The 15,362-nt window shown below is 46.1% G+C and overlaps 1 protein-coding gene across 1 annotated transcript in view; it reads right to left on the reverse strand.

Moving 5' to 3' along the window:
- The window catches only part of LOC109881120 (neuronal PAS domain-containing protein 1-like), a 39,332-nt gene extending 31,598 nt beyond the window's left edge, over positions 1-7,734 (reverse strand). The window contains exon 1 of the mRNA XM_031796893.1: positions 7,238-7,734. The gene's annotated coding sequence lies outside the window, so the exon portion shown is untranslated. The remainder of the gene's footprint in view (positions 1-7,237) is intronic.
- Positions 7,735-15,362: the final 7,628 nt, after the last annotated feature.

The raw sequence follows: 15,362 nt of genomic DNA on the forward strand, positions 1-15,362 counted from the left end.
TAGATTAAACAAGACTGACCCTGCCCACCCCCAGGTATCGTCACGGCAATGAGGAGGAAAGGAGGAAAGGAGGGAAGGAGGGATGGAACGGAACGAACGGTGTGGCCACAAGGGAACAAGAGCAGTTGGGGTTGACCATTCCTAAACAGGCCCTACCTATAGGTGAATGACCACTGAACCAAGAGATCTACTGTGGAACCTTCCAGAGAGAAGGATGGATGGATGGAGAGGACGGGGGTGGATGGCGATGGAGATGGAGAGATAAAGATAGAGAGAGGGATGGGTGTAGAGAACGAGAGACGGGAGAGATAGAGAGAGGGTTGGAGAGAGAGGAAAAAGGAAGAGAGGGAGGTGCGCTAGTGTTCACGTCTGCTAATCGATAGCTCTCTCCCTCCTCCTCATTCATTTCATAGGGGCCTCAGTAGGCTTTCTTTGATGTCCTAGTCCTCACGGACACGCCGCAACAGAAAATCCATGCTTTTCCACGATGATGATCCACCGTGGGGCTGGAGCGCTGAGATAGCATGGTAATACTGTATGGGAACACTGTCAACACGCCGCAGACCCACTTTAACAGCCGTACATGAAAGTAGCCCTGACGGCCGGGAGATGAATATCAGAGAGCAGCCTAAGCAGCATAGATATACAGAAGAATAGGTCAAGGCTTTATGAATGTAACGAAAGGTGTGATATCAACTTGAAGTGGAACTTGTGAGTCAGAACTGGGAGAAAATCAACAAAGATCTCCTAAACCGTCCGAAAGGAAAAGAGAAAGGACTTGGGGAGATAGAGCGAGAGATGCATAATGATGCTGTACCTACGTATTGTTATCTGGGAACAGTTTTAGAAGAGAGACACTAAATCCACTTCCTTCGGGCGGGGAGAACATCACCACTGACCTCTAAATAACCACATGCCATAGCCCAGCACACAGTGTAACGCGCGGGGGTGACTCATAACCCCGCAGTTATATACGCGGGTTTAGAGTCATGGAATATTGTGTGGGTGAAGGGCGGGTAGGTGGCGAGCGGTTTGAATAAAGAGAAAATAATGCATGAAAAAAAAATCCTTAAATGTACAATTGTTTTGCAATTCATATCTATAGGCTACATTGAAGTTTTTCATTCATAATTTTTTATCTGGCATTCGTGCATAAGTATGTTTAGAACCTAACTGCATGCGCCCACCAGATACACCCCAATCGCCAAATGCTTTTGGGAACTTGGGCAGAGAAAGTCAACGGGAACTATTCGGCACATTTTCTATATTTGCGGGTTTCAGATTTTCACTTTATCATGTATAGTCGGGCGGTCGTGGATGGGTTATTCTCACAGGCGGGTGGGTGCGGGTGAACCTACAAGCTGACCTGTGCATCACCAGCACACAGGGTCACACACACATGCATACAGTATGCACACACACACACACACACACACACACACACACACACACACACACACACACACACACACACACACACACACACGCAAGTGCAGACACATTAACATATACATACTGTACATTCAAATAGAAATACATGTCTACAAAGGTCAGAGAGTTCAGTCCAGTATCAGTGGCTGTTGTATAAGTTGTAGCTGTGTCTAGTGCATAATGGATTTCAGTGTACCTGCCCTGTACTTGGTTATGTACATGCATGTCTATTTACGTTGTCTGTTCTTTCTTGGCAGGTGTACTGGTCTGTGTTTTTGTGGGGGCAGTATGTAAGAGAGAGCGAGAATATTTACGTAATTTCTTGAGTGTGTGTATACTGTATCCTTGTCCTTTTATGTACAGTACCATTTTTTAAAGAGAGTGTGTTTGAATATCCTCAGTGCATTTATACTGAACAAAAATGTGAACACAGCATGTAAAGTGTTGGTCCCATGTTTCATGAGCTGAAATAAAAGATACCAGAAATGTTCCATTCGCACGAAAAGCTTATTCCTCTAAAATGTTGTGGACAAATTTGTTTACATCCCTGTTAGTGAGCATTTCTCCTTTGCCGAGATAATCCATCCACCTGACAGGTATGGCATATCAAGAAGCTGATTAAACAGATGAATCATTACACAGGTGCACCTAATGCTGGGGACAATAAAAGGCCACTCTAAAATGCGCCGTTTTGTCACACGATCCAAAACATAAAGCAAAATCTATAATGGAATGGTTCAAAAATAAACATATCCAGGTGTTAGAATGGCCAAGTCAAAGTCCAGACCTGAATCCAATCGAGGACCTGTGGAAAGAACTGAAAACTGCTGTTCACAAATGCTCTCCATCCAACCTCACTGAGCTCGAGCTGTTTTGCAAGGAGGAATGGGAAAACATTTCAGTCTCTCGATGTGCAAAATTGATAGAGACATACCCCAAGCGACTTACAGCTGTAATCGCAGCAAAAGGTGGCGCTACAAAGTATTAACTTAAGGGGGCTGAATAATTTTGCACGCCCAATTTTTCAGTTTATGATTGTTAAAAAAGTTTGAAATATCCAATAAATGTCGTTCCACTTCATGATTGTGTCCCACTTGTTGTTGATTCTTCACAAAAAAATACAGTTTTATATCTTTATGTTTGAAGCCTGAAATGTGGCAAAAGGTCGCAAAGTTCAAGGGGGCCGAATACTTTCGCAAGGCACTGTAGCTACTTCCAGACTCAAACACCTCACTCTGACCGTTTTACTAGCCCTAGCAGAGGCGGTGAGGCTGTTTTCATGTTGTCACGAGACATTTACTGACACCGGTCATATGAGTTATTCTGCTCTCTGGTACACTCAGACGAGAGTGCTCTGAAATCAGAATAGATAGCCAGAGTGAATTTACGAAACAGCAGAGATCCCACTATGGGACTCTGATATGCCCGTAGAGTATTAGGTTCAACAATATATAAAAATTGTTTTTGTTGACGTTATGTTTATGTCTTTAACATACTCAAAAATGAATGTTAAAAGAAAGTTGTTGAAATCGAAACACTACTCATATCACAGAGCAAGCTGTAAAGCTTCATATTACACCAATGCTGCTTTGTGGTACCTACAGATGCAATGCTACGGACTGTTAAAGGAGACCCGGGGAAGGCAATGTCAACTTCTGATCAACTATCTCTCAATGATGCTTTTAGATACATCTCAAAATGTACAGTATGTGTCAACGATCCTTCCTCCAAAGACCTATTCTACAGATTACATTTAGTGAAAATCCCCCCACAAACGATGGTCTTTTTTTTCTCCTCTGGGTTTCGTGATGCGCATTTTCCCACCAGAGAGGTAATTTAGATCAAATTGACTTGTTGCGGATTAAAGGCTGTGGGTGATGACAAAAGTGCACGTAAAAATAACATGTACCGAATAAAAAATAAATACTTATTATTATTGTTATTTGGGTTTCCATCGCATTTTCAACTCTACTGATGGTTTTGTCACAAACAAAATGGTGTTATACGGTACAGCGGATGTGCCCATTCTGGTCTAGGGACGTGCGCTCTAGTCAACAGCTCACAGATACAGTGCAAGTATAGCCTACATGATGAGATTATTACGGACAAAAGATGATATATTTTGGGGTCAAACGGCAGCCAAGCATCGATCATCATGTCACCGGAATAAAACCCTTGATATTTATTACCACCCTGTGAAGTTCATCGTAACTTATTTGATCTGTACTGTACTTTTATCTCAACTGCAGCTTTCCCACTTCCTAGTGGGAGCCTGGGAGGACCACACAAGATATCATTACTGCAATATGATGGTAATTATATCAATATTTGCAATATTCAATACATTTCTGCGGACATTTCTCGCATAATTCCTTTTACAGACGCAAAAAGACCCCACCTTGTCTAGGGAATGTCGTTTTACCGACATTTGGAGAGTTTACCGACAAATTTGCTGTTTCCATCAGGCTAGTTGTGACATTTTTTTTATGTACAGTGTACAGGAAACGACCAAAATACAGGAAACACCAACATAGAGTGTCTTAATAGGGCGTTGGGCCATGATGAGCTACCAGAACAGCTTCAATGTGCATTGGCATCGATTCTACAAGCATATGGAACTGGAAATGCAATAATGGGAAATGCAATAATGTGGTGTTTTGTTGATGGTGGTGGAAAACGCTGTCTCAGGCGCCGCGCCGGAATCTCCCACAAGTGTTCAATAGGGTTGAGATCTGGTGACCGAGACGGCCATGGCATATGGTTTACATCGTTTTCATGCTCATCCAACCGTTCAGTGACCACTCGTGCCCTGTGGATGGGGGGGCATTGTCATGCTATGGGAGCATAGCCATGGTAGTCAGAATAATGGCCAAAATAATGGCCCGCCGTACATTTTTTTGTACACTACCCTAAGCATGATGGGATGTTAATTTCTTAACTAACTCGGGAACCACATCTGTGTGGAAGCACCTGCTTTCAATAAACTTTATATCCCCTATTTCCTCAAGGGATTCTATGACTATGGCAATTACCTGTATACATGTGTGCGTCCGTGTGTGTGTATGCGCGTGTGTGCGTGGGTGTGTATGTATGCGTGTCTGCATCCGCGCTTGTGTATGTGCGTGTGTGCACGCGTCCGTCCGCTGTGTGCGTGGATGTATGTGTGTGTGTGTGCACGCGTCCGTCTGCTGTGTGCGTGTATGTATGTGTGTGTGTGTGCACGCGTCCGTCTGCTGTGTGCGTGTATGTATGTGTGTGTGTGTGCACGCGTCCGTCCGCTGTGTGCGTGTATGTATGTGTGTGTGTGTGCACGCGTCCGTCCGTTGTGTGCCCGTATGTATGTGTGTGTGTGTGCGCGTCCGTGTGTGTGTGTGGGTAAATCTCCGGGCCGCTGGCTCCCTTCAGGGCAGTGTGTGAATGACAGCAGGGGCTATGTAAGGAGCCACAGCGGGACAGAGTGGACAGACTGACCGGAGATCAGGTCAGCAGAGTGTGACACTAAACGCATCTCACTGACACTGAGCTGACACCCTCTGTCACCGACGCAGACACTGTCTGTCAACGCAGCACACAGACTTCTCCCGCTCGCTCGCTCGCTCTGTGTGTGTGTGTGTCAACAGTCAGACACCTCTGTGTGTGTGTCTATCTATCCTCTTTGACGGTGAGTCAACAGTCAAACAAACCAGAACGTCTACCCGCCTGTCTACATGTCTTCCTCATCCCCGACGCTAAAGAAAGACTTCAGAAAAGAGCATGTCGATGACCACCCGAGAGTCTTCAACCACATCTTTCCTCATCCACGACTGCCAACGCCATCCCCGTGTCAACCTGTCAGGTCTATAATATCCGACCCTCTCGCTCCCTCCATGTGACTGTAGCCTCTCAGATCCCTTTCACTGCAATAACTGTTGGAGGTTAGTTCGTTGACACGTTATTCAACAGAGCAAACTATATCACGGCCCGGTTGCCAGGGATGATCCATCCACCACATGATGAAAACATTTCAAGTCGTTTTGTGGAGCTCGACTCCATATTTTCTCTGGTGCAGAAGAGGACAGGGTCAAGAATGTCAAATGTCAAAAAAATCTAATAAAAATCAAAGAAGACAAGTGCTGGTTTGAACACGGTCAACAAGGACTAACATGAGCTATTACCGATTGATCGAGACAATGCGTGTCTTCTCCTTTCAGAGCCTACAGGAACGAGTGACGCTGTTGAAACCGCCTTCCGCCTGTGTTGCCAATAATGTCTGGACCGGTTTTCGATCCCCATTTTTTTTTTTTTATCGATACGGACACAACCACCACAGCCCGAAAATATCTTCTAAGATCAACAGTCTTATTGTGGTCTATGGAGGGGTTATGCGACACTGGGTGGAGTGATTTCTCCTTGCACCTGCGGTGACTGAGCAGGTGGAGCCCTGCAGATGGTGATGGTGCTGCTATATCTCACAGCACTCTCGCACAGAAACAGTCAATTGCTGTCAACAAACAGCACACTCCACGAAGGCAGACCAGGGACATACACACCTGGGTAAAAACACTGGTCCCCGTGTTGTTTGCGCACAGGCACACACACACACACACACACACACACACGGACATATACAAACACATTATTGCGCACACACACACATACACGCGCGTGTGCACATTTGTTTGTTAATGCACCACTCTGTCTTCCCTAAGTCACCCTTCCCTGCCTCCCTTTTATGTAGTTGTGCTGTGCCTCTACAAACACACGGCCAGCAGCGCCTTAGACAAATGACACGCGTATTCGACCATTAAATACCTTATGATCCCTGTTCTATTGTATGGTGTGATTATAGAATAGCATTGGCGATATATGTACTATTTACACAGGCATTTTGTTACAGTCAATTAGGGCCACCTGCTGTTAGTGCCCTAAAGAACTACAATCATCCATCCAGCCAACTGGGCTTTTCTCTCGTTCCTTCACAGCAACCTACTAATACTTCTTATTCTGAACGAGGCACAGAAGACAGGAAATGTCATGGAAATGATGCTTTTCACGGCTGAAGAACATGACATCGTTTATATATATATATATATATATATATATATATATATGTATATATATTTTTATTTAAATTTTGAAACAATGTCTTAATGATAACAGTAGTAATACATGTTGACCTTTCTGGCAGAAAGTCAACAACTTAGGAAGCAAGTACTTCGCTTGTGCCTTGTTGAGCCAGCAACTTTTATTTGAGAGAGTTACGGTAAATACACAGACAATACCATCCAGTCCCGAACAGACAAAAAAAACTAAACAAAAGCAGATATTTACACACGTACATTTATTTCCAATGTGTTTTCCTTCACCATTACCCGAAAATGTCACATATCCATTCGACTATATGGCTTCCCTCTCCATTTAAAGAGTGAACTAATGACACACACTGATATCGCCACAGACGCTCTTCATCTGGTCCAAAGATGAATATTTAACACTACATGACATGTTACGACTCAGACCCTTTTTTGTTAAGAGCAGAGAACCATAACGTGTCCGTAGGTATGACACCTTCCAAACTTTGCTAAGAATCGAAGAGAGTAGGTGACACAAAGGAAGTGGGACTTGCCCTGAAACTCTCTGAAACGAGTAACTTTTTCATTCTAAAAGTACACGTGACATCTTAGGGCAGACGCAAACTGACACAACCGTCCGGCCATATAACACTCACACGACTGTTGGAATGTCGACCAGTTGACAGTATTTCTACAACATCACATCAACTTATCAAACAGTGTGTGTGTGTGTGTGTGTGTGTGTGTACACTGACCAGAAGTTGTTCCAGGATGGCCTAACCTGATGGGCATTTCCAGCGTTGACTCCTTTCCAGCGTTGAGTGCACTTTACTCTCTCCTCTTCCTCCTCTTTCCTTCCTCCTCCTCTTCTTTAGACTCCTGTGCCCCCCAAAACGGCCCAGCTGGGGATCCCTGCTCCCAAACGCACTGGGGCTGTGCTGTGCTGGCTGGCTGGACCGACTGGAGGCACAACAATCCCCTCACGCTCACAATAGACCTGGACACGCAGGCAGGCAGGCAGGCAGGCAGGCGGACCCACCGCGGAATCCCGTTGCAAGTGTGTGTGTGTGTGTGAGAGTGTGTGTATGAGCACGCAAGAGGTGCTAGCTGGTGGAGAAGAGATGCTATGCTGGCTCTGGATCACTTCACTAACCCTCTGCTCCCTCTTAGAGATGGACTAGGATTAGGAGACAGCCAGCGTGAGATTCTCTCTCTCTCTCTCTCTCTCTCTCTCTCTCTCTCTCTCTCTCTCGCCTGCATGCTCCCTCTCTCTCTCTCTCTCCTCCTCCTCTCCCTCCCCCTCTCTCTCTCCTCCTCCTCTCCCTCTCTCTCTCTCTCCTCCTCCTCCTCTCCCTCTCTCTCTCCTCCTCCTCTCCCTCCCCCTCTCTCTCTCTCACTCTTTTCGCTGAGCTTCTTTCTTTTAATTTCCTCTTGGGAAAGCTGTGCACATCGGTTGTCTCTCTCTTCACCCTCTCTCTCACTCTCTCTCTCTTCCCCTCAGTCGCTAGTATGCTTGTACAGCCCTTGCCTCGGTCTCTCTCTCTCCCCTGCTCTCTCTCTCTCTCTCTCTCTCAGTCACTCACTGTGTCTCTTGCTCTCGTACACCCCTCCTCCTGCTGCCTCTCACGTTCTTTCTCACTGTCAAAGCTGCCTTTCAAATGCTGATTAGCAGGGAGAGTAAAAGACAAGTGAAAGAGGAAGAGATAGCGAGAGAAAGAGAAAGAGAAAGAGAGAAAAAGGGAGGGAAAGAAGGAAGGGAGGGTATGTGTAACTGAAACAAATGGGAGATTCCATCACATACAAACACATTGTAAACTGTTTCCGTAGTCTTATGCACAGTCTATCCAACAAACACGTCCACAAGTGAGGATCTGCAAAACAATCACGCAAAGTGTGCACATGAACAAGCATTTACACACACACACACACACACACACACACACACACACACACACACACACACACACACAAACACATTCATGCACAAACATACACATATGCACACATATGCACACACGCACATATGCACACACACACATATGCACACACACACACACACAAGCATGTGCATACATGAGCAAATAATCACATTCAGACACTCACTCAAGTACTCTCTCCAGCCAACCTCCCTCCCTTCCTCCATCCTCACCCCCCCCCCCTCTGTTCGTTCCCTTTGCCCTCAAACACTACTCAGAATATTGATACATCACCCCCCCTCTTTTTTTCTCTCCGTCTCTCTCTCTCCATCACTCACTTTCTCCACTGAATACTGATAGGCTGTCTACTCCGTGGTCTGGGTTTCAAATCTCTCCCTCCCTCCCTCCCTCTCTCTCTCTCCCTCCCTCCCGCCCTCCCCCTCCCTCCCTCCCTCCCGCCCTCCCCCTCCCTCCCTCCCTCCCTCCCTCCCTCTCTCCCTCCCCCCCTCTCTCCCTCCCTCCCCCCCTCCCTCTCTCCCTCCCCCCCCCCCCTCTCTCTCTTTCTCAATGCACTCATCAAAAAAGAAAAGCAGCTACATAAAGGGAAATAGCTGAAGTTAATGCATTGAGGTGGACATAAAATGAGATAAGTACCATTTCAGATTATGTCAAGCTAAAATGGGCTTAACATTGTGCGAAGGAGAGGCACAGAAGGGAGAAGAAAAGTGCTGCTTTGGTACCCGGGGCGTGCGACGTAAACGAGCTGACTCGTAGCAACAAAAAGAGAGGCGTGTCAAAAGTTCAGGCAAATGAAGACGCATTCAGTGTTTCGGTTTCACTGGTTGTGAAGGCAGCCACAACCGAGAGAGAGAGAGAGAGAGAGAGAGAGAGAGAGAGAGAGAGAGAGAGAGAGAGAGGCCAGTGAATTCCTCAAAGACCCCCAGTGGACCCCCCACCCCTCAGCAGTTTAAACAGCTGACAGCCCAGCCACTAGAACAAAAACAACACTGAGCACAGGAGTAAAAAGTTCCCCCACTCAAAAGAAGAAGCCCAAAGCGAGAGAAGGGCCTTTTGGGGGTTGTGTTTGTGTGTGCCTACTCCTCTCTTCTGTATGTTTCAGAAGAGATCCGCTGTGAGACGGAGAGACAGAGTGGGTGATTTTGCCCTCCAAAACCTTCCTGCGACGCCCTTGAAGGAGTGACTCACCTGGGACGGGTGTCTGTCTCCATATATAAGCAATCATCCACAGGGTTCAGAATACAGGTGTGTACAGGGTTGCCAGGCACTCCCATATCAAAACAAGGAACCCCCTTGTGTCTTAAAAATATCCCCTTAGGAACCCTCATGAGCAGAAGTATCGAGTGGGATGTCTTGCTTCCTCTTCCGTCTCTGCTGATCACTGACATTGAGGTGTGTGACCCTATTGGATGCTGAGAGAGACCCGCCCCTCTGACCTCACATGGCTCTGCCCAGCACCCTCCAAACATATTCTGGGGAAATAGATTTTTTTTTTTAACTGCTCCAACGAAGTCTTGAGAAATATAATATTTGACTAATAATACAAATGTGTCATTATTTTTGAAGAACAAGAAGTGCACAACCTTAACGTGAAGCGTTACATTCCTCAAATCTGTTTACTTTGGTTCCCAGTGCCAAAAAAAACCCAAACAGATGCGATGTAATCCGCCGTGACTATAAAACACAACCATAAAATACAACGATGGCATTAATGACTGCAAGAGCACTATAAAATACATTGCACCAGGTGGCATATAGCAAAATAACAATACGCTTCCTGTATGCAATATGCATGAGGGAACATTGAAGATCATTTCCATGAAGCAGATTATATTCCAAATGGTTCAGAAGATATCCTTAGAGGACATGTAACCATTAAACCGCTATTTTTTTCCCTTTGTCGAAGTGAGCTGCTCTACGTTTCATTGAGATGTGTATCAGTCTCGCCCACTGTCTCGTTGATCTCCTGCTCTCCATTCAACAGTGACCCATTGCTCCCCGCCATACAATCCTTCAATTCTCTAGTCTTAAAAGTAATTACCACTTTCATTTGCTGTCCTCTTTTGTGCAAGCCTGAGTGGCTTGTATGCGCCTGGATATGTATGTGTGTGTATGTGTGTGTGTGCGTCTGCATGTGTGTACCGTATGCACTAGTGTATGTGTGCATGCCTGTGTATGATTGTGCATATGTGTGTGTGTATTAGCATATGGTTAACATCCCCTTGGTCCAATTACTCCAGAACCAAAGACTTCTGTTTCCCTCCTCCCTTTAAAATCCCTCACCCCTCTCACCCCACAGCCCCAGCCCCAAACACCTCCTTGGCCAGATCGCGCCGCAGCCCACCCTTTCCTTTTACCCCTTTCTACCCCTTCCTCTCCTGCTCTCCCCAATCTGCCCTCCCCCATATCCCCTTCCTCCACCTCTGCCTCGCCCCTCAGCCCCTTTGCCCTCCCCAGTCCCAGGTGAGCTGACGACACAATGAGAGCAGAAACACCAGACCCATATTAATCCATTGATCTGAATATGAACAATCCATGCATCTTAATGAGCTAAAAACACAGAGCCAAGTCAAACACAAGGGCCAGACACACACACAAACAAACACACACAGGGCCAGACACACACACACACACACACACACACACACACACACACACACACACACACACACACACACACACACACACACACACACACAGGGCCAGACACACACACAGGGACAGACACACACACACAGGGCCAGACACACACACAGGGCCAGACACACACACACACACACAGGGCCAGGCACACACACAGACACACAGGGCAAGACACACACACACAGGGCCAGACACACACACACACACACACAGGGCCAGGCACACACACACACACACACACAGGGCCAGACACACACACAGGGACAAACACACACACACACACAGGGCCAGACACACACACACACAGGGCCAAGCACACACACACACACACACACACACACACACACACACACACACACACACACACACACACACACACACACACACAGGGCCAGACACACACACACACAGTTACACAGAGCAAGACACACACACACACACACACAGGGCCAGGCACACACACTTAGGGCCGAACACACACACACACATGGCCAGACACACACACACAGGGCCAGGCACACACACACAGGGCCAGGCACACACACACACACACACACAGATACACAGAGCAAGACACACACACACAGGGCCAGGCACACACACATAGGGCCGAACACACACACACACAGGGCCAGACACACATGCACACACACACACAGGGCCAGACACACACACACACACAGGGCCAAACACACATACACAGACACACAGGGCCAGACACACACACACACACAGAGCCAGGCACACACACCAATGGCCAGACATAGACACACACACACAGGGACAGACACACACACACACAGGGCCAGGCACACACACACAGGGCCAGACACAAACACACACACACACACACACAGGGTCAGACACACACACACACACACACAGGGCCAGACACACACACACACAGGGCCAGGCACACACACAGGGCCAGACACACACACACACTCAGGGCCAGACACACACACACAGGGCCATACACACCCACACACAGGGCCAGACACACACACACACACACACACACAGGACCAGACACACACACACAGGGCCACAAACACACACACACACACACACAAGGAGCCAGGCACACACACACACATGTCCAGACACAGACACACACACACACAAAGGGCCAGACACACACACACACACAGGGCCAGGCACACACACACAGGGCCAGAAACACACACACAGGGCCAGAAACACACACACACACACAGGGCCAGACACACAGACACACACACAGGGCCAGACACACACACACACACACACACACACACATGGCCAGACACACAGACACACACACAGGGCCAGACACACACACACACACAGGACCAGACACACACACACGCAGGGCCAGACACACACACACACACACACACACACACAGGGCCAGACACACAGACACACACACAGGGCCAGACACACACACGCAGGGCCAGACACACACACACAGGGCCAGACACACAGGGCCAGACACACACACAGACACACAGGGCCAGACACACACACACATGGCCAGACACACACACACACACACACACACACACAGGGCAACACACAAGCTCTGTCCTCTACAGTGTGGTGTAGTGAAAGCCCAATCCTCTGACCCACTGCTTACATGCTGAGCGTCACATCCAGGATAAACGCTTTGTCGTCTTTTTTCTTTTTACTAAATTAAGACACTTCTCCTTTCCCACGTCCTTCTCCTCTATCCCCTCCTGTTGCTTCCTTTCATTCTCTTTTTATCTTCTCTGTACTCCCTCAGTTCAGGTATCCTCTTCCCTTCTCTCCCCCTCTCTCTCCCTCCCTCTCTCTATACATATCTCCCCATCTCCCACTCATCCTCTCCCTCTCTCTCTCCACTCTCTAGATTACCCAATTTTACCCGCTCGCTCGCTCGCTCTCTCTATCTCCCTCCCTTCTCTCTCCCTCTCTATCTCTCTCTCTCGGTCTCACCTACTCGATATTCCAGCCTTGTTCTCCTGCAGTCTCCAGCACAACTTTTTGACCCAGTTCCTCTCTCCTCCCTGGCCCTCTGATCAAAGCCTGCAGGACGGCATTGCCTTGGGCGGAGGAGAGAGGGATGGGGATGAAGGGATCCGAGGAGAAGAGAGGGGGAAGAGGAAAAGAGGGATAGAGCAGGGATAGAATGCACGAGAGGGAAGGAATGGAGAGATCACAAGGACGGGAGAGGAGCCAGGTGCCCTCCCAGCCCAAGGACAAAAGCTCTTCCTGCTGGCTGATCACAAGTGTGAGTGTGTGCTATAGTGCATGTGCGTGCACGTGTATGCGTGCGTGCTTGCTTCCATGCGTTTCCTGTCACTACAGCCATTCTTGCTGAGGTAAATTACGTATGACAGGGTAAAAAAAGGAAATTGGAGGCCTCTGACACTTCAGTGTTGTGATATAAAAATTCAAGCAAAATGTTTAGTGCATAGAATTGAAAAGGTATTGTCGGATATTATTCATCCTAATCAGACAGGTTTTTGACATAGACGATACATTGGAGATAACCTTAAGACACGTACTGGAAACAATAGAAAACTATGAAGTATCTGGGAAACCAGGCCTGGTATTCATAGCTGACTTTGAAAAGGCCTTTGATAAAGTACGACTAGAGTTAATATATGGAATATTAACATTTTTGAGAATGGATTAACGTTATGTATAGTAACCCTATATGTAAAATAGTAAATAATGGCTACTTCTCAGAAAGTTTTAAACTGTCAGGAGGCGTAAAACAAGGTTGTCCACTATCGGCATATCTATTTATTATTGCCATCGAAATGTTAGCTGGTAAAATCAGATCCAACAATAATATTAAGGGGTTAAAAATTCAGGGCTTAAAAACAAAGGTGTCATTGTACGCTGATGGATTCATGTTTTCTTTTAAATCCACAATTAGAATCCCTCCACAGCCTCATAGAGGATCTATATACTTTGTATAACATCTTTGGATTAAAACCAAATGATGTACTACGTATATTATGTATTGGATCACATTAAAAAATGTAACTTTTACATTACCGTGTAGTATACCAATGAAATGGTCTGACGGGGATGTGGAGTAACTCGGTATACATATCCTGAAAGTAAGAAATCTCACTCCAATACAGTTTTATAGAAAGTTAGCAAAAACAGATCTTGCTACCATGGAAAGGAAAATACCTGTCTATTTGTGGAAAAATCACCCTGATTCGTCATATCCCAGTTTATCTATTTGCTTATGGTTTTGCCTACACCTAGTGACCTGTTTTTAAAATTATATAGGCAAGAAATATTCAATTTGATTTGGAATGGCAAGCCAGACAAAATTAAATGGGCCTATTTATATAATTAACATGAATTTGGGGGGCAGAAATGATTAAATATTTGAACATTTGACCTCTCACTAAAGGCGTCAGTTATACAAAATGTATACTTAAATCCGAACTGGTTAAGTTAGTAAGAATGTCTCACCCAATGTTCAAGAATGTCCTTTTCCCCGTTATTCAGATTACAACCTCTCACTTTCGGTTATTTGAAAATCGAAAACATCTCAAAAATATTGTTATTTCTAAAACAAGCCATAGAAAGTTGGTTGCAATTTCAGTTTAATCAACCAGAAACGCCAGAACAAATAATGCAACAAATATTGTGGATAAACTCCAATATAGTATTTTATTTTATTATAAAATGTTTTAAAAAAAGGTACAAACTTTGTACATTTCTGACCTTTTTAACGTATCTCTCCCCTCTGAGGAGGTTCCCATTGCTTGGAAGGCAGCCACGGTGTGTCCTTTATTTAATGAGGGAGATCAAGCTGATCCTAACTGTTATAGGTCTATTTCTATTTTGCCCTGTTCATCAAAAGTGTTGTAAAAACTTGTCAATAATCAACTGACTGGCTTTCTTGATGTCTATTGTATTCACTCTGGGATGAAATCTGGTTTCCGCTCAGGTTATGGATGTGTCACTGCAACCTTAATGGTCCTAAATGATGTCACATTTGCCCTTGATTCTAAGCAATGTTGTTGTGCTGCTATTTTGACTTGGCCAAAGCTTTTTGATACGGTAGACCAGGCCTGGGCAACTCCAACACCTGATTCGTGTCACACTTTTCCCCCATCCCTAGCAAACACACCTGATTTAATTAATTGCATTTTTAACTGAAGATTAGTTGATTATTGGAGTCAGGTGTGTTAGCTGGGGCTGGGGCAAAAGTGTGACACCAATCAAGTGTTGGAGTTTCCCAGTTGCCCGGGTAGACCATTCCATTCTTGTGGGCCGGCTAAGGATTATTAGTGTCTCTGAGGGGTCTTTG

The sequence above is a fragment of the Oncorhynchus kisutch genome, linkage group LG18 (assembly GCF_002021735.2).
Source record: "Oncorhynchus kisutch isolate 150728-3 linkage group LG18, Okis_V2, whole genome shotgun sequence".
In the NCBI taxonomy this organism is placed as follows: Eukaryota; Metazoa; Chordata; class Actinopteri; order Salmoniformes; family Salmonidae; genus Oncorhynchus; species Oncorhynchus kisutch.